The sequence below is a fragment of the Bos grunniens genome, chromosome X (assembly GCF_055505025.1).
Source record: "Bos grunniens cultivar Pamir isolate PY7600 chromosome X, Bosgru_T2T1.0, whole genome shotgun sequence".
In the NCBI taxonomy this organism is placed as follows: Eukaryota; Metazoa; Chordata; class Mammalia; order Artiodactyla; family Bovidae; genus Bos; species Bos grunniens.
In genome coordinates, this window is record NC_141194.1 from 38221604 (window position 1) to 38249372 (window position 27769).

The window sequence follows — 27769 nt, forward strand, 5'->3', positions numbered from 1 at the left end:
TCTCCTTATTTTAAAGGTGGGAAAACCAAGGACCTAAGATGTTGTAACGTACCCAAGATCAAAATAGTTGAAAGCTGATCCAAAAGTAGAATTTGGATGCCAGAGACCCATGTAGAGCTCTTTCTGGTGTATCACAGATCCATTCAACCACTGGTTATACATTTATTGACTGCAGATGGTTCTCACAGGATTACAAAGTATAAGACAGAATTCCTGCTTTCAAGGAATTTGCAACCTAGCTGCTGAGAGAAGTTTGGTACTTCATCATCATGCATACTTGTTAGAAAGGAGACTTGCTTTTATACCCTATTCAATTGGACAGTGCTCCAGAAACATAAGGAAGAGACAAAAGGACCCCAGAAAACACAGAGTACCTATGGTAAATCTATGAATACATTCAGCAAACTTTGAGTATTAATCCAAGCTCAGGTGTAGAACTTCAAGAAACCACCTCAGCACCATGATCCTCACTTTTGAGCATTCATGCCTTTGTGCAGGGCTTCCCAGGTGGCGCTAGTGGTAAAGAATCCACTTGCCAATGAAGGAGGTGAAAGAGATGTGCATTTGATCCCTGGTTGGAGAAGATCCCCTGGAGGAGGAAATGGCAACCCACTCCAGTATTCTTGCCTGAAGAATTCCATGGACAGAGGAGCCTGGTGGGCTGCAGTCCATGGGGTCGCAGAGTCAGACACAACTGAAGTGACTTAGTACACACGCATGCCTTTGTGAATTCCTCACCCCCTTAAGGATGGGCCAGACCCAGTGGCTCTCTTCTAACAGAATATGGCAGAAGTGTTAAGATGTCATTTCCAAGATTCAGCTGTGAAAAGACTGGCTCCTGTTCTGGGTGCTTTCTCTCACTCTCTCTTGCATTGCTTGCTCTAGGAGTAGCCAGCTGCCACATCTTAAAGGAAGCCTGTTACATCTTAAAGGAAGCCTGTAAAGAGGCCCATGTGCACAAGCTTGGAAGCAGATCTTCTGAAGCCCGCCAGCAGCCAGGCGAGTGGGCTTGGGAGTACATCCTCCCCTAGTTGAGCCTTGAGATGGGACTACAACCACAGCAATACATCCATTGCAGCCTTGCAAGGGACACTGAGCCAGAAAACCCAGCTAAGCCATGTCCAGATTCCTGACCATCAGAAACCGTGAGATAATTGGTTTTACTTTTTTTTCTGTCTGTGTTTTTAGCCACTATGTTTTGGAGTAATCTGTTGTACAGCAATAGATAACTGATACAGAAGGCATTGCAGTAGGAGTTGGCAATGAAAGTATGAGTAGTATGTGGACTTAGGAGGAAGTGACGGAAATCTATTCAAACTGTCTTAAGCAAAAAGGAGCACATATTGGAAGGGTTTGTGGTTGTCTCCCAGAACTCTAGGGTAGGAATGGCAGCAGGACTCATGAGGAATGTAACAAGAACTTAAAATCCACTGGGAAGCAGGTAGTGAGCCATTTCCCATTGATGCTCTCTATGAGGCCCTTAAATCCTATCTCAGCAACCGGCATTTTCTCTTTCTTCTCGTTGTTCTTGGGAAAAAATTTGGACCTACCTTGAGGGCCTGATGTGTGCTTTCCATTTAGGCATAACAGATACTTAAATTCCCAATTCCTGGAAAAGATTTATCAAACAGTACAACTTAGATCAGCCATCCATTCTTGCCCCCTCACCCCCCACCAACAGAGGCTAGCAGATGGGGTTGTGGGGCTGACTGGCCACCCATTAGGGACTTTGAAAAGAAGGTATGGGAAATGCAGGCAAAGTAACCAGCAAATGACTTGAACTGCCCTCAAGAAGCTTGCAATGGTTTTGAGCAGACTAGGAGTCTAGTAAGAGTACTGTCTTCCAAGGTCTAGCTGGCTGGCTTCTCAAGAGCCAGCGCTCTTCCCTGAGCTTTGGTCATCTATAAGATGAGCAAGTTGACCCCAGATGATCTCTAATGGCCCTGACAGCTTTGAAGTTCTGGGTCTCTAAGAGAAATAGAAAGCAGAGGTGGCATCTCCAGACATCCTCATGGAATTGTGATGCCCAGCATTGTATGACCACATGGTCTAGATCTCTGGCATGAGCTGAATGTGATCAGTGCAGGGAAAGGGCAAGGCACAGAGATTGGCCTGAAGAACAATCAAACCGCAATGTCCCAGCTTTTAGAACAAAAGCTGTGTTTGGGGGCAAACACACAGATACACTGAGCTTTGCAAGCAACTCAGTGGCCTTGTATTAATATCTTGTATAGTCAAAAGCTTCCTGGAGAATTGACAAAGCAGAACATTTTTAAAATAGGAAACTAATTTTACCTGTGAGGTTGTACTGTCTTCTTACAAGAGGTTCTTGGGATGACCAGAGTGACTTTTCAAATCATGGGCTAAGGTGCACCCACTCTCCCATTTTTCCATTCTTCACACACACACACATGCATGTTTGTGCACGTGCTCATCCTCCTGAGTCTTGATCTCAATCATTCCCCACCATGCTTTCTCCCAACCACTCAGAGCTCAGCGTGCCGCTGACACCATCACATCCAGAGAGCAGCCCCCTTCAGCCCACTCCCTGCCTTGGGTTATTTGCATGTCATTCCACTGTTGGTGGAGATTTTGGGTTTTGTTTTTATTATTCTCAGGGTAGAAACGCCCTCCTACCCTTCACATTGCCATTAGCTGGAAGGAGAAATGGGTGGAAATAATTACCTATGTGCAGTTCAAGCCTCAAATAGAAACTGTAACTCGGGTCTGGAATCTGATAAGGAGGTGCCTTTCTAGGAAACAGGGCTTGCACAAGGAATATCAATTTACTGTGGCAGATGCGTTTTTCCTTTCCTATTTTCCACTTCCACACAGTAAAGCACAGTGTCTGCTAAGCAGCTGCAAACTCAGCCCCTCTGTGAGAGTGGGGTGCCACCTCCCTCATCAGCAAAGATGGATTAGTTAATGCCTCTTAAATGCTTTGAAATGAAATATCTCCTGTACCCCAATACTCAATCTGATTGTAGCCCTAGCTCTGATATCACGGGCAGGGAAATGTTGCTGGCTGACATCACAGCTATCAGCAAAGCTATTTCTTTGCGGGCTCTGTGATGCCTGCTTCCTTGCTAATCTGGGAAAGACACGTGGGAAAAGGGAAATGGCATTAGGACTTTGCCCAGTGGTGAGGGATGGGAGGGAGGGGGCAGAGAGAGAGAAAGAGACGCAGAGGCAAGACCCAGAGAAAAGGAAGGAAGGGGGTGAAGTGAGGAGTGGGGGTGGGGGAGTTGGACGGAGAATTCCAATTATTAGCAGGATCAGGGAGTTAGAGCCTACCCTTCTATTTCTGTGAAACCTGATGAAAACAAATGTCGTCCTGGAAGAGATAAGGTTTACCCTGAAAAAGAAAAGCTGCTTTTCCAAGTTAAGGTGTCGGGGATGGTTTTACTTGGCTTTGCTTTATCTGTTTACTTATTTGGTTGGTAGGTGGCTTGGTTGGCTGCATTTTGTTGTTTCAGTTTAACATCCGACAAAATGGGATGTGTTCACATTTTGCAAAGGGGGCTCTTTCTTTTGGCCTGCAACGTGGCCTGATTACCACCCCCACCCCCGCCAGCTGTGAAAAATGCAGGCTTCCCCTTATATTCACACCAACTCCAGTCTGCCCGGACGCCCTTGGACTCTGTGCCTGTCTTTGTCCATCTCGGAAAGACGTGTGCTTGACTGTCACTCCAGCTGCCCTCTGGTTGGCAGCAGCCAAGACTTGCTCTTCCCCGTTGGTCATGCTGAGCCTGCTAAGTTGGATTCCCTTCTTGATCTGTGGGGGAGAGGACACAGGGTGGCTCAGGGATAGCAAAGATAACGAGCAATGACAAGAGAGGATTCCTGTCAGGGAAAATCTGACAAAGAGAAGGTGTGCATGCTGCTGAGTCTGTGAGTTATCCACCCTGGAGGCTGTCAAGGCTGAGGCCGGCCAATGCTCACCCAGAAGGAGCTGTGTGATCATTTATTTATTTATTCATTCATTCCTTCATTCATCCTTTTCTCTTTCTCTTTCTTTCTTCATTCATTCATTCTAATTTTTTATATGTGCATCCATTGATTCTGCATTCATTAATTATAATATTCATTCATTCTGCATTTTTAATGTATCTATTCTTTCAGCAAACATGCACTGAGTACCTTCTGTGTGCCAGTTACTATTCTAAGTTCTGGGCTTACATTGATATGAAACTAACACAATATTATAAATCAACCACTGTTGTTTAGTCGCTAAGTCATGTCTGTGTCTTTTGTGACCCCATGGACTATAGCCTACCAGGCTCCTCTGTCCATGGGATTTTCCAGGCAAGAATACTTGAGTGGGTTGTCATTTCCTTCTCCAGGAGATCTTCCCGACCCAGGGATCAAACCCAAGTCTCCTGCATTTGCAGGTGAATTCTTTACCACTGAGCCACCAGGGAAGCCCAAAAATTCAACTACATGTCAATTTTTTAAAAAGATAAAAAAGATAAGCATGCTCACTTAAAGGAATCAAACATACCTGTATAACCATAATATGGATAAAGTATTATAATAGAGGCACCAATGAAGTTCTCTGGGAGTTCAGACAAGAAGGGCTGCTTCAAGTTGAAGGGAGCTCAGAGACTCCATAGAGGAGGCAGCATTTGAGTTGAGCCTGGAGAGATGGAAGGAATTTTCCCACACAGCTGTAGGAAATTGGCAAGAATACAACTGGCAGCAGTTCAAGGAAGGCCATGGAGGCAAGATGTTGGGTGAATGCCAGGAAGGACAGGCCACTCAGGATGACTAGAGTATGGGACAGAGCTATCGAGGCCAGGAGATGGGGTAGAAAGCTGGAGGAGCCCAGGAAGCTGCACCACTCTCCTCTCCAACATGGCCCACCACAGCCCGTGTTAAGGACCTGTTTATGGGACAGCACAAGTATCTCAAAAGGTCGCAGTGAGCACCTGGTCACTCAAGAGAAGCAGAAAGAAAGGCCACATGTGTGGTGGGCAGGTCTCTCAGAGTCTTTTTTTCATCTGCCATTCAGCCTAGATGAGTTTTTCACATTTGCTATTTTTTATCAAAGAATCGTGTATCCTAGTCCAAGCTTGTACAGCAAAGTGATTAAGAGCACTGAGCCTGGGTTTTGTATTTCACAGACCAATATAATGTTTTAGAAATCAAGGGGACTGCCATAATGATGTCAACTTTTAATTTTGGCAAGGAAGAATATACTCAGAATTTGCCAATTTACTATCACCATCTGTGGTGAGGACTGCTAATTGCCTACTGAGTATCCATTTCCCTCTCCTGCCTGATAAACAGAATACTATTTTATTTGGGGCGGCAATATGGCCAAATCAAAACCACATTTTCCAGCCTATATTGGTCACTGGGTGGAGTGTCTGTGAAAGCTCTTAAAGGGGGCTGACTGGTCGGCATGCATTTTCCCCCCTTCATTTCTGGTTCCTTCTTCCGATTTAAAATCACGACCTCTGTGAGACCATGTGTATAAGCATCAGGTTGAATATGGGGCTTACTCTGAAGGCCTTGCAACTTCCCATAGGAGACAAGGAGCAGCACACCCGCCCATGCTTCGAACCCTCCATATCTCTCTCAGTGTTTCTAGTTCCTTCCATTGCCACCTTCATGATTTGACCACAGTAGGTGTGCGTGGGGAGTGAGCATGCTGACAGCTGCCCTCTGGCCATTTTCTCTCTGAGACTCCAACTTCCATGAGCTTTCACTTGCTCCTCTTGTCTGTTAGTAACTGCCCTTGAATGATGAACTTTTCATTTCATAGATGGCACTGTGCCTTTTGTTATCAGTGAATGTTCAGTCAAGACAGCATAATACGCTCTAGGTATTTCAAAACTGAATACACAGAATTGGGTACCAAAGTATTGGATGGGCAGGGAGACGAGTTGTGTGGTGGACACCATAATGTTCTACCCACAATTCCCGGAAGGAAGGACTTTTGTCCCAGATGCTGAGAGTGTTGGGAGTGCTGGGGAAGAAAAGCTTCAGCTGTCAGCTCTCGTCAGGGTGGGCCTCAGCCGCAGAGAGCACTTGGTCAGGCCACACCCTCGGAGACACCAGTTTGATGCACTGATTGGATACCTCTGAAGGGTTCTATATCCAACATCTGTGGGGTTGGTCAAAGCTCGGTCAGATCGGAATCACAGTTTGACTTCTGCCTCTACCCCATCTTGCTGCCTCCTTCTCCCTCTCCTTGGTAAATATCCTGCCCCCAAATCCCACTTCAGTATCAGCTTCCAGACAACCCAACCGATGATATGAGGTAAGCTGCTGCTGCTGCTAAGTCACTTCAGTTGTGTCCGATTCTGTGCTACCCCATAGAAGGCAGCCCACTAGGCTCCTCTGTCCCTGGGATTCTCCAGGCAAGAACACTGGAGTGGGTTGCCATTTCCTTCTCCAATGCATGAAAGTGAAAAGTGAAAGTGAAGTTGCTCAGTCTTGCCCGACTGTTAGCGACCCCATGGACTGCAGCCTACCATGCTCCTCTGTCCATGGGATTTTCCAGGCAAGAGTACTGGAGTGGGGTGCCATTGCCTTCTCCAATGAGGTAAGCTAGAGATTAGCAACTCCTGGTGGAAAATCACAGACACTCTTAGGCTGAATGACAGACAGCAGGAGCCCAGAGGCATGCTCTTCACCAATGCAGCTAGAATATTTGCCAGAATAGAGCCATTGTTGAAATTCCAGAAGGCCCTCTAGAATCACCAAAGTCCCTAGAGACTAGAGATGCCCCCTGCTCATGAAGATGCCACTCTGAAGAGAAAAACAGAAAAAGATCTTCTGTCTCCTTCTCACCTTCCCAGTCACCTGCCACTTTTTGCCATTACAAGAACCTGCCTGAGAGCCCACTGGCCAATGAGTCTGGGAAATTGGTTTTGTAGGATTCCAACCCTGAATGATGCAGAGTGGAGCACAGAAGGGCAGAAATGAAGCTGAGAGGAAAAGAGGCAAACAACTGGCAATAAACCTCCACCTCAGGAAGGACCAAAGTGGGAAGGGAGGGGGATAGGCTTTCAGATGAAACAGCAGACCTAGCTGACATCTTGATTGCAGCCTCGTGAAAGACTCCAAAACAGAGGACCCAGTTAAGCCACGTGGGCTCAGACTGTCAACCTCTAGACATTGGGAGATAAGAAATGCACGTTGCTTTAAGCTGCTAGTTTTGTGGCAATTTGTTACGAAGCAGTGGATGACTAATACAGTCAGGGATTAGCATCATGGGGTGGGGGAAGCCCAGGAAAGCATCTTAGCGAATGTCTGGGATAAAGAATAATGCTTCAGTGGATAGCACAGGGAGCAAGAATATTGCAAGTAGAAAGAACAGCCAATACAAGTGCTTGGAGGTATGAAGCTGCCTGGGATGTTCTAGGACCTATAGGCATTTAGTGCTGCTAGATTGCAAATGTAGAGTACACCCAAGGCAAGAGATGAAGCCAGAAAGTCAGGAAAGCTAGACTGAGGTTCTCAAAGTGGACTTAGAATTAATCAGGAAACTTCCAAAATATTGATGCCTGGTTCCCACCTCCAGAGATTCTGTTGTAATAAGTGTGGGTTGTGGTGTTGACACAGGGATTTAAAAAAATTCTCCAGGTAGCAGAAGAGGGACTAGAGTGAACCAAATGAAGTACTTGTTTTGCCTATGAAATTTAAGAGGACAGCAACAAACCCAGTTATCAAAATAAGTGATAGGTGAATGCAGTAGTTTAAAAAAATAAAAATGAATGCAAAAGCTCCATGAACAAAATATAAACATTTTTAATAAAGGTAGAATCCTCGGGTGGTTCTCATGGGCAGCCAGCACTGAGAACCACTGTTCCAGACCCTGAAGGAACTTGTGTATCTTGCTGTAGATGTCAGGATTTATACTGGGTGAAGGAATCAGGCTTGGGTCTCATGCAGCAGGGAAACGTGGTCAGATTGTTAGTTTGAAATCAGCAATGGTTAAGGTATTTACACCAAAGAAATTGGCCCACATACAAATTGTAGGTGGCTGTTTTTGTTTTGCTTTGCTTTTTTTTTCTTTTTTGGTAGAGCCCATTGTTAAACATTCACAGGTATACCCACGGCCAAGGGGCGTGTTTAGGAGCATTAGAGAGAATTTCGTGATGAGTTAGACATACAGGGTAGAGAGAGAGGTGGACTAACGTGACCCACCATGACTGTGTGGTGTCAGCCAGTAAATCCTGTAACTCTAAGGAGAGGAAACTGGCTCCAGGTTAATTGTTCATTGCACAGGGCAGTGTGACCAGAGGCATCTGAGATCACCCTTAGTCTTGTAAACTCAGCAGCTGGAAGGAATATTTCTATGGTGCCTTTTATTATAGTTCAAAGCAGTTCCGAAGCACCACAGGCCTTGAAAGATTTAGGGTATGCTAGAGGATGCTGAGAGACAGGCTGACTAGGAAGAAATTCAAGCCACCTTCTTCTCAGCCCTTGCTCTGTGATTTTGTGTCCGGGGAGGAACCGTGAGCACCACTGGAGCATCACAGATGTTCACTCGAGCACCATAGAAACCATTGCAGGATTAATATTATCTGGTTAACTAGGAATTAGGGTTGAGAGTGCCAATTCCAGGGGCTGGCCTGCCAAAATATTGTTGGCTAAGTTGGACAATGTATAAACCCTCCTGAGTGCCTCATTTCTCTTTATCTGTAAGATGGACTTACTAGTCCATCGCATCTTATGGTATGATTATGAAAATAAAATGAGATAATCACTGTTAAGATTCCTCAAAAAATTTGAAGGAATTCTCCAAATACAGTAGATGATCTCATAATTATGGAAATCATCATTATGCTAATCACCTAATAACTTTCAAAGACTTCAATGAACCACTGTGAAGTCACGGAATCCAGGCTCCTAGAAGGATTTGGAAAGCTGTATAAATTCTCTGGATGGCAACTCATTAAAACTTTGGTTTATTTTTCACTTCCTACTTCCTTCCTTTGGAATTTAAGAAACTATTGCTCTGCCTTAAAGAGAGGTAATTTATTTGGTTTCATGATAAGAAATTTCAACTTAGCTTGCCTACTTGCATTTGAGTTCAAAGTTTCTCTAGATATATTATCATTTAAACTGGAGGGAAACAATCTTCCTTAACTAGAGCATGGGCCATGACCTTGCCTACATGATGGGCAGCTAATCCACTTAGAACCAGTGACTCGCTTTGTATAATTTATAAGATCTCATGAAAAGACAGGCCTCCATAGATTAATATTTCAGCTGTCTTCCCTTCCATTTCATCCTCTGGATGTGGCAGCAACAATCACATGAATCATTCCTGAACTGAGTCGATATCAAACATCCGGAGCTTCATCTGCATTCGATGAAGGATCAGCTCATTCAAGGGAAGATCCTATAGGATTTCAAATACATGGATGATTTACCTTTGACACCTCTTATCCCTTCCTGGCCATTGGTGGGTTTTTTTGTTTTTAAAAAAAGCTTTAAATTCTCTGACACTCCTCTTACTTAGAGATGGGAGTTAGGTACCCTCCCTTTGATCTAGGCAGACTTGTGACTGCTTTGTCCAGTAGAGTATGGCAAAAGTATGTTATGTATATGAGTTCTGAGATTTGGTCATAAGACACCCTGCAGCTTTCTCTATGGCTCTTGAAATGCTTATTCTTTTAATACTCTCTCCCTCTGGATGCTCCCTTTACAAACCAGTTCTCGTGCTGAGAGAATCCAAGCTACAAGGAGAGACCATATGCTAGATGCTTTGGTCAACCATCCCAGAGAAACCCAGACTTTGAATCATCTTAGCTCTGACACCTTGCATATAAGTGAAGAAGCCTTCAGATCATTCCAGACCCCAGCCACGGATTCACCCAGCCTTTCAAGTCTTCTTACCTGTGGTACATTGTGGAATAGAAACATTGTGCTGCTGCTGCTGCTAAGTCACTTCAGTCGTGTCCGACTCTGTGCAACCCCAGAGACGGCAGCCCACCAGGCTCCCCCGTCCCTGGGATTCTCCAGGCAAGAACACTGGAGTGGGTTGCCATTTCCTTCTCCAATGCATGAAAGTGAAAAGTGAAAGTGAAGTCGCTCAGTCGTGTCTGACTCTTAGCGACCCCATGGACCGCAGCCTACCAGGCTCCTTTGAAACATTGTAGGGCAAAAACAAAACATTCCAGTTAGAAGGTGTGGCAGGGTCCAGACAGAGACGCTGGACTGCCTGGTTGAGAGCTGATGGAGGTAGGAAGAACTCAAGAATAATTGAAATCAATGGACCTGTTGGAAAATTCAGTGACTGAGGACACAGTCTAGGTTTGGTTAATTGTGGAAAAACATAGACAATGTAAAATTTTAATGTGTGTAAGTATGAGTTTTAGTTTATAAATCTGGGTGTAAGAAGTGAAGTGTATATTTTACTAAATTCAACTTGATCTGCTCTAAGCTGGTGGGGAAGTCAATCTCAGTTACTCCTAATTCTATGTCCCTGCTTCCCAAGGCTGTGTGAAAGGTTTTAGTACTTTATACAGATGACATTTGAGGAAGGACCCTGGGGTGTGTTTAGTGCTCAGTAGTCACCTTTTATATATATATCTTGGTGTTCAGTAGCCCATTTCCCTGTAATTTTGAAGCACTCTGTGCCAGCATGCATAGCTCTTTGGTTCTTTTGGGTAGGCCATTGTAGCCAAGAGAAACTTTGAGACAGGGAAGTAATAACTACCCTTCCTATAACCTTGCCCAAAGAATGCAAGTTTGTAAACAAATTCTGCCACTTGCACGGACATTTATTGACTTTTTTTTTAAAAAAAGGAAAGCACAGGAACAATTCTTACAACCTGGAGGCTTAGAAGCCCTGGGTTTCTGTCCTTCCTGGTGCTCCAATAACCACCTTGCTTAAAAGGTTTACTAAAGGTAAATCTCAAAGCTCCAGAGGCAGGATTTTTGAATGGTATGATTGAATCTCTCCTGTTCAAGGTTGGGTACAAGATCATTTCAAATTTCAGTTTAGAATTGCAAGTGAATATAGGCTACAGGCCTTGCTAGCTTCTTATGGCCTGTTCATGCTTCCATTTGGGTTTTCCCATAAGCCAGATAGTCCATTTAAGAGGTGAAGGAACTGATAGGAGAATGGCTAAGACCATTCAATAAAAGGTGTATTACCGAGTCCATTATCACTGTAGGTGACTAGAAGTTAAATCTATAGGCTAAATACTTAGAGCCAGTGTATACCACAGACCTGAGTTATCCCATTTGAGGGGAAAGGAAGCTGGAGTATTTATGCACCAACTCTGGTTAATGATTGATTGAGGGCTACACAAGAGGAATAAATTTCCTGACCCCTGTGACTAGACACACAGACAACAAAGTGGACTTCAATGACAAAATAAAGCCCACAGGCCAGGCAGTGCAGTTACTGGCCCTTGGCAGTGGGCTTGTATGCCCAAAGTGTACAGGCGAGGGGACCACAGGTGAGAAGAGAGCCCGTTTCTGGCATTCCTCCTGCTAGCTAACAAGTCACTCATTCCACCTATGAAAACCCATTTCTGATATGCGCTATGTACTAATTAGTAGGAAAGCCTTGAATGTTTATTGGAACAGTATGGATGGCATGCTTGAAGGAGCCCCCTTTCAAAGGTGACCTTTTTGATTGAATATCAGCTAAGTACTCCTGGAGTGGTGTAACTGATGGCCCCTAGCACTGAAGCTTAAACTCTCACATACATCCAATCACATGGTCTATGCTGAATCACTTAGAGTAAATGACAGACATCATTATACTTGCCATCCCAGAGCCCTTTAGTCAGAGAATGTAACCCTACTCAGTCACCGTGTTCAGGAACAGGGTTTGGGTGTCCAATGCTAGCTAGACCTGCAAGAAACCAGCCCCTTTCACCAAAGAGTCCCAGACAGTCTCTAATTCTCCTCCATCTTAAGGGAGATTTCACCTTCTTAAAATCTTTGAACTCCAACATTCTCCTCCATTTCCTCCTGCCCACCTCCCCACCTTCCCTGAGCACACACACACACACATGCACATTTTTCTAAATTTATTTTTTATTGAAGGGTAATTGCTTTACAGAATTTTGTTGTTTTCTGTCAAACCTCAACATGAATCAGCCATAGGTATATATGTATGTATGTATACATATGTGTATATGTCCTCTCCCATCTCCCCCCTCCCCATCTCACCCCTCTAGGTTGAAACAGACCCCCTGTTTGAGTTTCCTGAGCCATACAGCAAATTCCTGTTGGCTATCTGTTTTACATATGGTAATGTAAGTTTCCATGTTACTCTTTCCATACATCTCACCCTCTCCTCCCCTCTCCCCATGCCCATAAGCCTATTCTTTATGTCTGTTTCTTCATTGCTGCCCTGTAAATAAATTCTTCCATACCGTTTTTCTAGATTCTGTGTATACGTGTTAGAATATGATATTTATCTTTCTCTTTCTGGCTTACTTCAGTCTGTAGAATAGGTTCTAGGTTCATCCACCTCATTAGAACTGACTCAAATGTGTTCCTTTTTATGACTGAGCTCAAACTACCACACAATTGCAGTCATCTCACACGCTAGTAAAGTAATGCTCAAAATTCTCCAAGCCAGGCTTTAGCAATATGTGAACCGTGAACTTCCTGATGTTCAAGCTGGTTTTAGAAAACGCAGAGGAACCAGAGATCAAATTGCCAACATCCGCTGGATCATGGAAAAAGCAAGAGAGTTCCACAAAAACATCTATTTCTGCTTTATTGACTATGCCAAAGCCTTTGACTGTGTGGATCACAATAAACTGTGGAAAATTCTGAAAGAGATGGGAATACCAGACCACCTGATCTGCCTCTTGAGAAATTTGTATGCAGGTCAGGAAGCAACAGTTAGAACTGGACATGGAACAACAGACTGGTTCCAAATAGGAAAAGGAGTACGTCAAGGCTGTATATTGTCACCCTGTTTATTTAACTTATATGCAGAGTACATCATGAGAAACACTGGACTGGAAGAAGCACAAGCTGGAATCAAGATTGCCGGGAGAAATATCAATAACCTCAGCTATGCAGATGACACCACCCTTATGGCAGAAAGTGAAGAGGAACTAAAAAGCCTCTTGATGAAGGTGAAAGTGGAGAGTGGAAAAGTTGGCTTAACGCTCAACATTCAGAAAACGAAGATCATGGCATCCGGTCCCATCACTCCATGGGAAATAGATGGGGAAACAGTGGAAACAGTGTCAGACTTTATTTTTCTGGGCTCCAAAATCACTGCAGATGGTGACTGCAGCCATGAAATGAAAAGACGCTTACTCCTTGGAGGGAAAGTTATGACCAACCTAGATAGCATATTCAAAAGCAGAGACATTACTTTGCCAACAAAGGTCCGTCTAGTCAAGGCTATGGTTTTTCCTGTGGTCTTGTATGGATGTGAGAGTTGGACTGTGAAGAAGGCTGAGCGCCAAAGAATTGATGCTTTTGAACTGTGGTGTTGGAGAAGACTCTTGAGAGTCCCTTGGACTGCAAGGAGATCCAACCAGTCCATTCTGAAGGAGATCAGCCCTGGGATTTCTTTGGAAGGAATGATGCTAAAGCTGAAACTCCAGTACTTTGGCCACCTCATGCGAAGAGTTGACTCATTGGAAAAGACTCTGATGCTGGGAGGGATTGGGGGCAAGAGGAGAAGGGGATGACAGAGGATGAGATGGCTGGATGGCATCACTGACTCGATGGACGTGAGTCTGAGTGAACTCTGGGAGTTTGTGATGGACAGGGAGGCCTGGCATGCTGCGATTCATAGGGTCGCAAAGAGTCGGACACAACTGAGTGACTGATCTGATCTGAATATTCCATTATGTATACGTACCACAACTTATTTATCCATTCTTCTGTCAATGGACATCTAGGTTGCTTCCATGTTCTAGCTATTGTATATAGTGCTGCAATGAACAATGGGATACATGTGTCTTTTTCAGTTTTGGTTTCCTCGGGGTATATGCCTAGGACTGGGATTGCTGGGTCGTATGGTGGTTTTATTCCTAGTTATTTAAGGAATCTCCATACCATCTTCCATAGTGGCTGTATCAATTTACATCCCACCAATAGTGCAAGAGAATTCTCTTTTCTCCACACCCTCTCCAGAATTTATTGTTTGCAGAATTTTGATGATGGCCATTCTGACTGGTGTGAGGTGATATCTCACTGTAGTTTTGATTTGCATTTCTCTAATAATGAGCGATGTTGAGCATCTTTTCATGTGTTTGTTAGCCATCTGTATGTCTTCTTTGGAGACATGTCTGTTTAGGTTTTTTTCCCACTTTTTGATTGGGTTGTTTGTTTTTCTGGCATTGAGTTGTATGAGCTGCTTGTATATTTTGGAAATTAATCCTTTGTCAGTTGTTTAATTTGCTATTATTTTCTCCCATTCTGAGGGTTGTCTTTTCACCTTGCTTATAGTTTCCTTTGCTGTGCAAAAGCTTTTAAGTTTGGTCAGATCCCACTTGTTTACTTCTGTTTTTATTTCTGTTACTCTAGGAGGTGGGTCATAGAGGATCTTGCTTTGATTTATGTCATCGAGTGTTCTGCCTATGTGTTCCTCTAAGAGTTTTATAGTTTCTAGTCTTACATTTAGGTCTTTAATCCATTTTAAGTTGATCTTTGTGTAAGGTGTTAAGAAGTGTTCTAATTTCATTCTTTTATGTGTAGCTGACTAGTTTTCCCAGCACCATTTATTGAAGAGGCTGTCTTTGCCCCATTGTATATTCTTGCCTCTTTTGTCAAAAATAAGGTACCCATAGATGCATGGGTTTATTTCTGAGCTTTCTATCTTGTTCCATTGGTCTACATTTCTGTTTTTGTGCCAGTACCATACTGTCTTGATGACTGTAGCTTTGTAGTATAATCTGAAGTCAGGAAGGTTGATTCCTCCAGCTCCATTCTTTCTCAAGACTGTTTTGGCTATTCGGGGTCTTTTGTGTTTCCATATGAATTGTGAAATTTTTTGTTCTAGTTCTGTGAAAAATGCCATTGGTAATTTGATAGGGATTGCATTGAATCTGTAGATCGCATTTGATAGTATAGTCATTTTCACAATATTGATTCTTCCTACCCAGGAATGTGGAATATCTCTCCATCTGTTTATGTCATCTTTTATTTCTTTCACTAGTGTCTTATAATTTTCTGTGTACAGATCTTTTGTCTCCTTAGTTAAGTTTATTCCTAGATATTTAATTCTTTTTGTTGCAATGGTGAATGGGATTGATTCCTTAATTTCACTTTCTTATTTTTCATTGTTAGTATATAGAAATGCAAGTGATTTCTGTGTATTGATTTTGTATCCTGCAACTTTGCTAAATTAACTGATTAGCTCTAGTAATTTTCTGATACTATCTTTAGGGTTTTCTGTGTACAGTATCATGTCATCTGCAAACAGTGAGAGCTTTACTTCTTCTTTTCTGATCTGGATTCCTTTTATTTCTTTTTCTTCTCTGATTGCTGTAGCTAGGACTTCCAGAACTATGCTTAATAGTAGTGGTGAAAGTGGACACCCTTGTCTTGTTCCTGATCTTAGGGGGAATGTTTTCAGTTTTTCACCATTGAGAATAATGTTTGCTGTAGGCTTATCATATATGGCATATACTATGCTGAGGTAGGTTCCTTCCATGCCCATTTTTTGAAGTTTTAATCATAAATGGGCGCTGAATTTTGTCAAAGGTTTTTTATGCATCTATTGAGATGATCATATGGTTTTTATCTTTTAATATGGTGTATCACATTGTTTGATTTGCATATATTGAAGAATCCTTGCATCCCTCAGATAAACCCAACTTGATCATGGTGTATGAGCTTTTTGATGTGTTGCTGAATTCTGTTTGCTAAAATTTTGTTAAGGATTTTTGCATCTATGTTCATCAATGATATTGGCCTGTAGTTTTCTTTTTTTGTGTTGTCTTTGTCTGGTTTTGGTAGCAGGGTGATGGTGGCCTCCTAGAATGAATTTGGAAGTGTTCCTTCCTCTGCAATTTTTTGAGAGTTTTAGAAGGATAGGCATTAGCTGTTCTCTAAATGTTTGATAGAATTCTCCTGTGAAGCCATCTGGTCCTGGGCTTTTGTATTTTGGGATATTTTTGATCACAGTTTCAGTTTCAGTGCTTGAAATTGCATTGTTCATAATTTCTATTTCTTCCTAGTTCAGTCGTGGAAGATTGAACTTTTCTAAGAATCTGTCGATTTCTTTCAGGTTATCCATTTCATTGCCATATAGTTGTTCATAATAGTCCCATGATCCTTTGTATTTCTGCATTGTCTGTTGTAATCTCTCCTTTTTCATTTCTAATTTTGTTGATTTGATTCTTCTCTCTCTTTTTCTTGATGAATCTGGCTATGAATTTGTCAATTTTGTTTATCTTCTCAAAGAACCAGCTTTAACTTTTATTAATCTTTACTATTGTTTGTTTTTCATTTATTTCTGCTCAGATCTTAATGATTTCTTTCCTTCTACTAATTTTGAGTTTTTTTTTCTTCTTTTCCTAGTTGTTTTAGGTGTAAAGTTAGATTGTTTTTCTTGTTTCTTGGGGTAGGATTTTATTGCTATAAACTTCCCTCTTAGACCTGTCTTTGCTGCATCCCACAGGTTTTGAGCTGTCATGTTTTGATTATCATTTGTTTCTAGAAATTTTTTTATTTCCCTTTTGATTTCTTCACTAACCTGTTGGTAATTTAGAAATGCACTGTTTAATCTCCATGTGTTTGTTTCTTACAGTTTTTTCTTGTAATTGATATCTAGTCTCATAGTGTTGTGGTTGGAGAAGATGTTTGATATGATTCCAGTTTTCTTAAATTGACTGAGGTTTGATTTGTGACCCAAGATGTGGTCTATCTTAGAGAATGTTCCATGTGCACTTGAAAAGAAGATGTATTCTTCTGCATTTGGATGGAATGTCCTGAAGATATCAATGAGATCCATCTCATCTAATGTATCATTTAAGACTTGTGTTTCCTCATTAATTTTCTGTTTTGATGATCTGTCTATTGGTGTGAATGGGGTGTTAAAGTCTCCTACTATTATTGTGTTACTGTCAATTGCTCCTTTTATGTCTGTTAGTGTTGTTATGTCTTCCTCTTTGATTGATCCCTTAATCATTATGTAGTGTCCTTCCTTATCTCTTATAATATTCTTTATTTTAAGGTATATTTTGTCTGATACGAGGATTGCTCCTCCAGCTTTCTTTTGCTTCCCATTTGCATGGAATATATTTTTCTATCCTCTCATTTTCAGTCTTTATGTGTCTTTAGGTCTGAAGTGGGTTTCTTGTAGAGAGCATATATATGGGTCTTGTTTTTGTATCCATTTAGCCAGTATGTGTCTTTTGGTTGGAGCACTTAATCCGTTTACATTTAAAGTAATTATTGATATATGTGTTCCTATTTCCATTTTCTTAATTGTTTGGGGTTGATTCTGTAGCTCTTTTTCCTTCTCTTGTATTTCTTGACTATATAAGTCCCTTTAACGTTTGTTGTAAAGCTGATTTGGTGGTACTGAATTCCCTTAACTTTTGGTTGTCTGAAAAGCTTTTGATTTCTCCATCAATTTTGAATGAGATCCTTGCTGGGTACAGTAATCTTGGTTGTAGATTTTTTCCCTTTCAGTACTTTAAATATATCCTGCCATTCCCTTCTGGCCTGCAAGTTTCTGCTGAAAGATCAGCTGTTAAATGTATGGGGTTTCCCTTATATGTTACTTGTTGCTTTTCCCTTGCTGCTTTTAGTGTTCTTCCTTTGTGCTTAGTCTTTGTTAGTTTGATTAGTATGTGTCTTGATGTGTTTCTCCTTGGGTTTATCCTGTATGGGACTCTTTGTGCCTCTTGGACTTGATTGACTATTTCTTTTTCCATGTTGGGGAAATTTTCAACTATAATCTCTTCAAAAATTTTCTCATAACCTTTGTTTTTCTCTTCTTTTTCTAGAACCCCTATAATTCGAATGTTGGTGCATTTGATATTGTCTCAGAGGTCTCTGAGACTATCCTCAGCACTTTTCATTCTTTTTACTTTATTCTGCTCTTCATAAGTTATTTCCACCATTTTATCTTCCAGGTCATTGAATCATTCTTCTGTTTCAGCTATTCTGGTATTGATCCCTTCTACAGTATTTTTAATTTCAGTAATTGTGTTGTTTGTCTCTGTATGTTTATTCTTTAATTACTCTAGGTCTTTGTTAATTGATTCCTGTTTTTTTCCATTTTGTTTTCAAGGGTTTTGATCATCTTTACTATCATTATTCTGAATTCTTTTTCAGGTAGTTTGCCTATTTCCTCTTCATTTATTTGGATGTCTATGTTTTTAGTTTGTTCCTTCATTTGTGTAGCATTTCTCCGCCTTTTCTTTTCTTTTTTTTAATTTATTGTGTTTGAGGTCTCCTTTTCCCAGGCTTCAAGGTTGAATTCTTTCTTCCTTTTGGTTTCTGCTCTCCTAAGGTTGTTCCAGGACTTCCCTGGTGGCTCAGATGGTAAAGCATCTGCCTACAATGTGGAAGACCCAGGTTCAACCCCTGGGTTGGGAGGGTCTCCTGGAGAAGAAAATGGCAACCCACTCCAGTATTCTTGCCTGGAAAATCCCATGGACGGAGAAGCCTGGTAGGCTACAGTCCATGGGGTCACAAGGGTCAGACATGACAGAGAGACTTCACTTTCACTTTCAAGGTTGTTCCAATGGTTTGTGTAAGCTTTGTATAGGGTGAGATTTGTGCTGAGATTTTGTTTGTTTGTTTGTTTGTTTTTCCTCTAATGGGCAAGGCTGAGTGAGGTGGTAATCCTGTCTGCTGATGGTTGGGTTTGTATTTTTGTTTTGTTTATTGTTTAGATGAGGTGTCCTGTACAGGGGGCTACTGGTGGTTGGGTGATGCCAGATCTTGTATTCAAGTGGCTTCCTTTGTGTGAGTTCTCACTACTTGATACTCCCTAGGGTTTGTTCTCTGGTAGTCTAGGGTCTTGGAGTCAGTGCTTCCACTTCAAAGGCTCAGGGCTTGATCTCTGACATTGAGAGGCTCCGTGCTCTCAATGAAGAGGGTCCAGGTTTGATTCCTGGTCAGGTAACTGCAGAGGCACATTTTGTCAGGGCCATTCTTTTCAGTGGCTTGATGTTTCTGTAAAGCAACAGACTGGAATGACATTTCCCATCCCATGTCCTGGGACAAGCATACTCTACTTTTTAGCCATTCTACATGGAGCCCTTGAAGCAAAGGAGCCCCAAACTCACATTTCCTTGGGGGACCCTGGAGAAGGAAAAATACCTAAAGCAGCAAAATCAAATTGCAGATGAATATTTTAATAAAACGAGGCAATTTAAAAATACATAACATAGATTGATGCCTATTGATGCCCACAGCATAGATGCCAATCTATGGGATATGTTGTAGGGTCTATGACCAGATCAGTAAATACATTATATCATCAAATTCTCATGAACTGTACATGAGGCAAAATTATTCCCTTTTTACAGATAAGGAAACTGATCTTCATAGGGATTCTTTAAAAAAAAAAAAACTGTTTTATAACCACAAAAAAAAGTTAATTGGCAAGAAAATTAAAAAACTCAAAGAAGGAAATGGAAATGCTTATAATCTCTCAATCCATAGATAACAATTTATAGTGTTTTGATATTATCATTCCATTGTTTATGTCCATTTGTGCATTTATTTTGAAAAACTAGAACTGGACTCTTTTGGTAGCAGTCTTTTAACTGGATCTTCTGTGAAAGCTGAAAGACAATTTTCTGACATGGATTTTCTTGAGCCGGAAACTAAATCTTCACCAGGGCAATCCAAAAGCATGCAGCCTTCAAATCATTCATGGTGTGAAGAGAAATGCGGTGCAAAAGGGAAGGGAGGGCTTAATTGTGCCATTTTTGTGGGTTCTTTGTAAGACTGTTGGCCTGCAACTTACAAAACCTTTGCTTGGTTTGCTAAATAGCCCTTCTCACTCCGCCTGGGATCTTCCATCTGATTGAACATCAGCAATTTAGATTGCGTTACTTTAAAATTTGAGGCCCTGCTCATGCGTCCTCTGGGACCATAACAAAAATCTACATGTTTGATTCTCCCTCTTTTCTATTTTCTCAAATACAGACTAGTTGGTGAACTCCCATTAAGCAGAAAACAACACTTTTTAGAGTGGCTCTCAAAGGCTAAAAGGAAAGAAAAGAAACCCTTCTTGAGCCTCCTGGCCAAGCTCCCCACAAGCCCACGATTGTCTTGGGTTTGAGTCCCAGCTGAGCGAGCACATTCCGGCCTGGGGCAAAGACAGAGCCTGGCTTCTTCCCAGCCCTACTCATTGTGACTGGAGGCCGAGCCCCGCCACTGCCACCGTTGCCCTGGGAGGAGCAGGGAGGGTGGGGTCCTCACCAGGCAATGGGGAGTGGGTAGCCTCGCCCCTAGCAACCAGGCTCTCTGTGGCTACAGTTCCTCTCAGGGGCACTCACAGCTCCCCCCTCCCCGCCTGCCTCCTTGCTGCAGACCATAATACCCCAGGCTGTGAATCCCTTTAGAGCAGGAACTCTGTCTGACCTATTTTTGAGTCAGTCCCTAGCAGTTCTCTAAGTATGCTTATCGAATGAATGAAGGAACAAATGATCTAATTTCCATAACACCCAGGCATTTCCCAGAGGTGGCCTTCAAGGAGCCGAATGCACAGGCTGGTCCTGGTACCAGATTAAACAAACCCCTGGCCCCCAAGCCAGACCAAACTAAACAGAGCCAGAGATTCCAGTCAGGCTCACCTTCTTGCTTTCTGTCCCATGTCCCATCTGCCTGCCACCAGCTGACCTCAGAAGAGGGACTCAGATCTGGCCTCTGCTTGCTTGTTAACCTCACTAGTCACTTTCGCCAAGACCTACATCCCATCTCTCCTATAACAGTGTGATCTAATCAGTCTTAGAGCAAAACACTCCCATCCAAGGAAATTTTACCACAATAAACAGCTGGAAACTGTTGTTCTGGATAACAGTGATAGTGTCCCACACAGCCTCATATGCTAAACCTGTTGTCAAGCTTGGGTTCTAAGAACATGTTTGAAACCAACCAACCAAGACTTCTACAACAGCCTTGAACCTGGTCTCTCTGCCTCAGCCTGATAAAACGAACACCAAATCATGCAACACTCCTGCTTAGAAGTGTATGTTGCTTCTTTTTATGGATACCAAAGCCATTAGAAATTCTTAGCTTGCATCCAGAGTCCTTTTGGATCTAGCCGGTCTCTGCCTGCTCTTCTTCCTGATGATAGCACCACCCTGATAACACACTCTTATGTATTGGCTCACTTTCCTTCCATGTCTCACTCTTTCTGCTCCTTCATGCCTGATTCCTGGGATGACCTCTAAAATAAACTATCTGCCCTCTGTTTCAGACTCTGCTTTCTGGAAGAACAGCTGAAGACACCAGGTTTGATGTGTGGAGCATCACATGACCCATGCAGTCGTGCCGGACCTTCAGGCCCACTAGTGCTTTAAGAAAGCTTCTCTGTTTGACCTTGGAGACCACAAAGTCCACAGCTGAAGGCTATTCCCATTGGAAGCGGGACCCATTTTTCTCTCTTTACCTTCTAGGACACAGCCTGGCCAGCTCCTTCTCTCACTTGTGATCTTTGTCTCCCAACACAGCTCCCAACACCCAAACCCATGCTCACCAGCAGAAGCCTGAGCAATAGAAAAGTTTACCTTCCTCCTTGAGGTAAGGAATTCTACTGGGGCCTTATTAGGCTTTCAGTGTCTGCTGGTCATGCCTTCAGTGAGCATTCCAGCATCTGCTGTTGTGATCACTGGAACTCCTTAAACAGATCTAGCACATTTCATGGATGGAAATAATGTGACAGGAAGAAGATAAGGAAGGGCCGAATCGGTTTTGAAATCTGACTGGGGGAAAGTCAGGATCCCCACTGTGTTAGGAATCTGCTACTATGTAACCAGGGCTTACCTGGTGGCTCAGTGGTAAAGAATCTTCCTGCAATACAGGAGACCCGGGTTTGACCCCTTGGTTGGGAAGATCCCCTGGAGAAGGAAATGGCACCCCACTCCAGTATTCTTGCCTGGGAAATCCCATGGATGGAGGAGCTTGGTGGGATACAGTCCACGGGGTTGCAAAAGAGTCAGACACGACTTAGTGACTAAACAACAACACTATGGTACCAATTCCCACACCTTTAGAGGCTCCAGACAACACCCACTTGTTATCTCACATTTGCCACGTGTCAGGAGTCTGATATGGCTTTGACTGGTTCCTCTGCTCAGGGTCTCACAAGGCCACAGTCAAGGTGTTGACTGGGGCTTGGATTCTTAAATGAGGCTCCCAGTTTCTCCCCAGGTCATGTAGTCATTGGGTGAATTGAGTTCCTTGCAGTTATAGGACCAGTGATGGCTTGCTTTTCCAAGGCCAGCAGCAGAATCTCTCTGACTTCTTCCATCTCAGACTTCTAGACCCTGTTTCAAGGGCTCATCTAATTAAGTCTGGTCCACCCACACTCTGAGGGAGGGGGTTACACAGGGCATAAGTCATTGAGAATCTTAAAATTCTGCCTCACACCCACGCTGACTGGCCTCCTTTGAGAAATACAAACTGAGAGAGGGGATGGCAGAGTGAGGAGGAAGCTGATCTGACCTTAGTTGTTTTCTCTACTTGTCATTCTCTGTGAGGAATGCCTTCTCTAATGAGAAAACATTTTTCATTTTTAAATTAGCTATCAAATGAGAGAAAAGCCCAAAGAGTTTTGAGAATACAATTAACTTCTTCGGTGAGATTAAGCAGAACCAACCCCACATGGCCCTCTTCACCTTTGCTATCACCAGGTTCTCAAGTCTAAAACTGGGGGTCGCCCTTGAAACCTTCAGCTTCTTTTTCTGCCATGTAAATAATTAAATTCTGTCCATGGGCTTCCCTGGTGGCTCAGACAATAAAGAATCTGCCTGCAATGCAGGAAACCTGGGTTCAATCCCTGGGTTGGGAAGATCCCCTGGAGAAGGAAATGGCTACACATGCCAGTATTCTTGCCTGGAGAATTCCGTGGAGAGGCGCCTGGTGGGCTACAGTCCATGGGGTCAGAAAGAGTTGGACACAACTGAGCAACTAACATATTACTTCCTTAGTGTCTCATGAGTTCATGACTGCTACCCAGGCCTCCTAATTGTCCCTTGACTTCCACTCTTGTCCTCTCTATTCCATTCCACCCACAGTAGTCTGAGCTGGGTGACCACACTCTTGACCCAGAGTGTTCCTCTGTGACACTCCTCTCGAGCTGCTCAGTTCAGATCCCTAGGGACAGTTCTTTGAGTGGCTCCATCACTGTATTAATTTCCTAGGGTTGCTGTAACCAAGTGCTGTAAACTGCTTGGCTTAAAACAAGGAAAATGGATTATCTCACAGTTCTGGAGGCTAGATGTCTGGAATTAGGGTGTTAGCAGAGCTATGCTCTCTCCAAAGCTCCTGGGAAGGATCCTTCATTGTCTTGTTGAGCTTCTGGTGGTTCCAGGCATTCCTTGGCTTTTGGCTGCATCACTCCATCCTCTGCCTCAATCTTCACATGGCTGTCTTCCTTCTGTGTCTCTCTGTATCTTCCCACAACATTCTCCCTAGGGGTCTGTCCAAATTTCCCCTTTCTATATGTATACCATTCATATTAGGTTAAAGTCAACTCTAATGACCTCTTTTTTTTTAATTGCAATAGAGTTGTTTCAGGTGTGCAGCAAAGTGTTTCAGTTACACACACACACATATATATCTGTTTATATTATTTTTCACATTCTTTTCCATTATCAGTTATTATAAGATATTTGAAGCAAAAAGCAAAGGAGAAACGGAAAGATATAAGCATCTGAATGCACAGTTCCAAAGAATAGCAAGGAGAGATAAGAAAGCCTTCCTCAGCAATCAATGCAAAGAAATAGAGGAAAACAACAGAATGGGAAAGACTAGAGATCTCTTTAAGAAAATTAGAGATACCAAGGGAACATTTCATGCAAAGATTGGCTCGATAAAGGACAGAAATGGTATGGACCTAACAGAAGCAGAAGATATTAAGAAGAGGTGGCAAGAATACACAGAAGAACTGTACAAAAAAGATCTTCATGACCCAGATAATCATGATGGTATGATCACTCACCTAGAGCCAGACATCCTGGAATGTGAAGTCAAGTGGGCCTTAGAAAGCATCACTATGAACAAAGCTAGTGGAGGTCATGGAATTCCAGTGGAGCTATTTCAAATACTGAAAGATGATGCTGTGAAAGTGCTGCACTCAGTATGCCAGCAAATTTGGAAAACTCAGCAGTGGCCACAGGACTGGAAAAGGTCAGTTTTCATTCCAATCCCAAAGAAAGGCAATGCCAAAGAATGCTCAAACTACCACACAATTGCACTCATCTCACATGCTAGTAAAGTAATGCTCAAAATTCTCCAAGCCAGGCTTCAGCAATACGTGAACCATGAACCTCCAGATGTTTAAGCTGGTTTTAGAAAAGGCAGAGGAACCAGAGATCAAATACATCTGCTGGATCATCGAAAAAGCAAGAGAGTTCCAGAAAAACATCTATTTCTGCTTTATTGACTATGCCAAAGCCTTTGACTGTGTGGATCACAATAAACTGTGGAAAATTCTGAAAGAGATAGGAATACCAGACCACCTGACCTGCCTCTTGAGAAACCAATATGCAGGTCAGGAAGCAACAGTTAGAACTGGACATGGAACAACAGACTGGTTCCAAATAGGAAAAGGAGTTCGTCAAGGCTGTATATTGTCACCCTGCTTATTTAACTTATATGCAGAGTATATCGTGAGAATTGCTGGACTGGAAGAAGCACAAGCTGGAATCAAGATTGCTGGGAGAAATATCAATAACCTCAGCTATGCAGATGACACCACCCTTATGGCAGAAAGTGAAGAGGAACTAAAAAGCCTCTTGATGAAAGTGAAAGTGGAGAGTGAAAAAGTTGGCTTAAAGCTCAACATTCAGAAGACGAAGATCATGGCATCCTGTCCCATCACTTCATGGGAAATAGATGAGGAAACAGTGTCAGACTTTATTTTTCTGGGCTCCAAAATCACTGCAGATGGTGACTGAAGCCATGAAATTAAAAGACGCTTACTCCTTGGAAGGAAAGTTATGACCAACCTAGATAGCATATTGAAAAGCAGAGACATTATTTTGCCAGCAAAGGTCCGTCTAGTCAAGGCTATGGTTTTTCCTGTGGTCATGTATGGATGCGAGAGTTGGACTGTGAAGAAAGCTGAGCACTGAAGAATTGATGCTTTTGAATTGTGGTGTTGGAGAAGACTCTTGAGAGTCCCTTGGACTGCAAGGAGATCCAACCAGTCCATTCTAAAGGCGATCAGTCCTGGGTGTTCTTTGGAAGGACTGATGCTAAAGCTGAAACTCCAATACTTTGGCCACCTGATGAGAAGAGTTGACTCATTGGAAAAGATTCTGATGCTGGGAGGGATTGGGGGCAGGAGGAGAAGGGGACAACAGAGGATGAGATGGCTGGATGGCATCACCGACTCGATGGACATGAGTTTGGGTAAACTGCGGGAGTTGGTGATGGATAGGGAGGCCTGGCGTGCTGCGATTCATGCGGTCGCAAAGAGTCAGACACGACTGAGCGACTGAACTGAACTGAACTGAAGGTATTGAATATAGTCTCCTGTGCTATACAGTAAATCTTTGTTGTTTATTTTATTTATAGTAGTGTGTGTCTGTTAACCTTGTACTCCTAACTTATCCCTCCCCACTCCTTTCCCCTTTGGTAACCATAAGTTTGCCTTCTATGTCTATGAATCTGTTTCTGTTTTGTAAATGAGTTCAATTGTATCATATTTTAGATTCCTCATATAAGTGATATCATGAATATTTGTCTTTTTGACTTACTTCACTTAGTGTGATAATCCCTAGGTGCATCCATGTTGGCTGAAAATGGCAGTATTTCATTCTTTTTTATGGCCGAGTAATATTCCATATTATATGGTAACATGGTCCCACATCTTCTTTATCCATCCATCTGTTGATGGGCACTTAGGTTGCTTCCATGTCTTGGTTATTGTGAATAGTGCTTCTATGAACATTGGGGTGCATGCATCTTTTCAAACTGGAGTTTTCACCTAATGACCTTGTCTTAATTTGACCCTCTGCAAAGACCCTATTTCTGAACAAGGTTACATGTGTGAGTACTGAGTGTTAGGGCCTCAGCATATGTTTTTGTAGGAGGAGAAGATGGAGGGAACACAGTTCCTCCCGCAGCAATCACTCTGAAAGAAATCCAGGTATCCCACTGGCCTGTGGTTGTCCTTGCAGGGCAGCTGGACACAGGCAATGCCTTACTTTTGTGAAGACTGGAAAGTAGTCTGACTAGACCCCCAGTGTGGATGATGTGGGATTCCTAACCACAGGAAGATGGGATTTAGAGCTGGCAAGAATCTTAAGTGTACCTCTGGCAGTGGCCTCTCTCTGGCTTCCACCCCTACCCTATCCCTCCTTCAGACATCAGTTTCAGTCAGTTCAGCTCAGCCACTCAGTCGTGTCCGACTCTTTGCAACCCCATGAACCACAGCATGCCAGGCCTCACTGTCCATCACCAACTCCTGGAGTCCATCCAAACCCATGTCCATCGAGTCGGTGATGCCATCCAACCAGCTCATCCTCTGTCATCCCCTTCTCCTCCTGCCCTCAATCTTTCCCAGCATCAGGGTCTTTTCTAATGAGTCAGCTCTTCACATCAGGTGGCCAAATTATTGGCGTTTCAGCTTCAACATCAGTCCTTCCAATGAACACCCAGGACTGATTTCCTTTAGGATGGACTGGTTGGATCTCCTTGTAGTCCAAGGGACTTTCAAGAGTCTTCTCCAACACCACAGTTCATAACATTAATTCTTTGGTGCTCAGCTTTCTTTATAGTCCGACTCTTACATCCATACATGACCACTGGGAAAACCATAGCCTTGACTAGATGAACCTTTGTTGACAAAGTAATGTCTCTGCTTTTTAATATGCTGTCTAGGTTGGTCATAACTTTCCTTCCAAGGAGTAAGCGTCTTTTAATTTCAGGGCTGCAATCACCATCTGCAGTGATTTTGGAGCCCAGGATAATAAAGTCAGCCACTGTTTCCCTATCTATTTGCCATGAAGTGATGGGGCCAGATGCCATGATCTAAGTTTTCTGGGATTTAGAGCTGGCAAGAATCTTAAGTGTACCTCTGGCAGTATCCTTTCTCTGGCTTCCACCCCTACCCTATCCATCCTTCAGATATCAGTTTAAGCTATCCTTTATCAGCAAAGCCAACCCTGACTCCCAAGGCTGGCTCTGGTCCCTTGTAACTTGCTCTCCAAGAGCCCATTTTCCTTCTTCATTGCAGCTTCACAGGTTATAATATCATACTGGTTTGACTATTGGATCTATGTCTACCTCTCTTTCTAGAAGAACTCCATGAGTTCAGGATCTATAACAATTTTGCTATTTTTTTCCCCTTACCCAGCACCCATGGAGACACTTCCCTGGTGGCTCAGGGGTAAAGAATTTGCCTGCTGATGCAGGAGCTGCAGGAGATGCGAGTTTGATCCCTGGATAGGGAAGATCCCCTGGAGGAGAGCATGGCAACCCACTCCAATATTCTTACCTGGAGAATCCCATGGACAGAGGAGCCTGATGGGCTACAGTCCATAGGATCACAAAGAGTTGGACATGATTGAAGTGACTTAGCATGCACACACCCAGCACCCAAGCATGTACCTGGCAGTGAGGAGGTATTTGATCAATATTTGTTTTATGAATAAATGAATGAATCCCTTTGGAA

General features: G+C 42.9%; 1 long non-coding RNA gene across 2 annotated transcripts; it reads left to right on the forward strand.

Annotated features, from left to right (window-relative positions):
- Positions 1-961: 961 nt before the first annotated feature.
- Positions 962-27769, forward strand: LOC147340166 (uncharacterized). 2 transcript variants are annotated; one of them, XR_015158287.1, is made up of 3 exons: positions 962-1145; positions 21344-21666; positions 27452-27769. It is a non-coding gene; the product is annotated as an uncharacterized LOC147340166 (long non-coding RNA). The 2 variants fall into 2 exon arrangements; XR_015158288.1 differs by lacking the exon at positions 962-1145 and adding an exon at positions 6092-6265.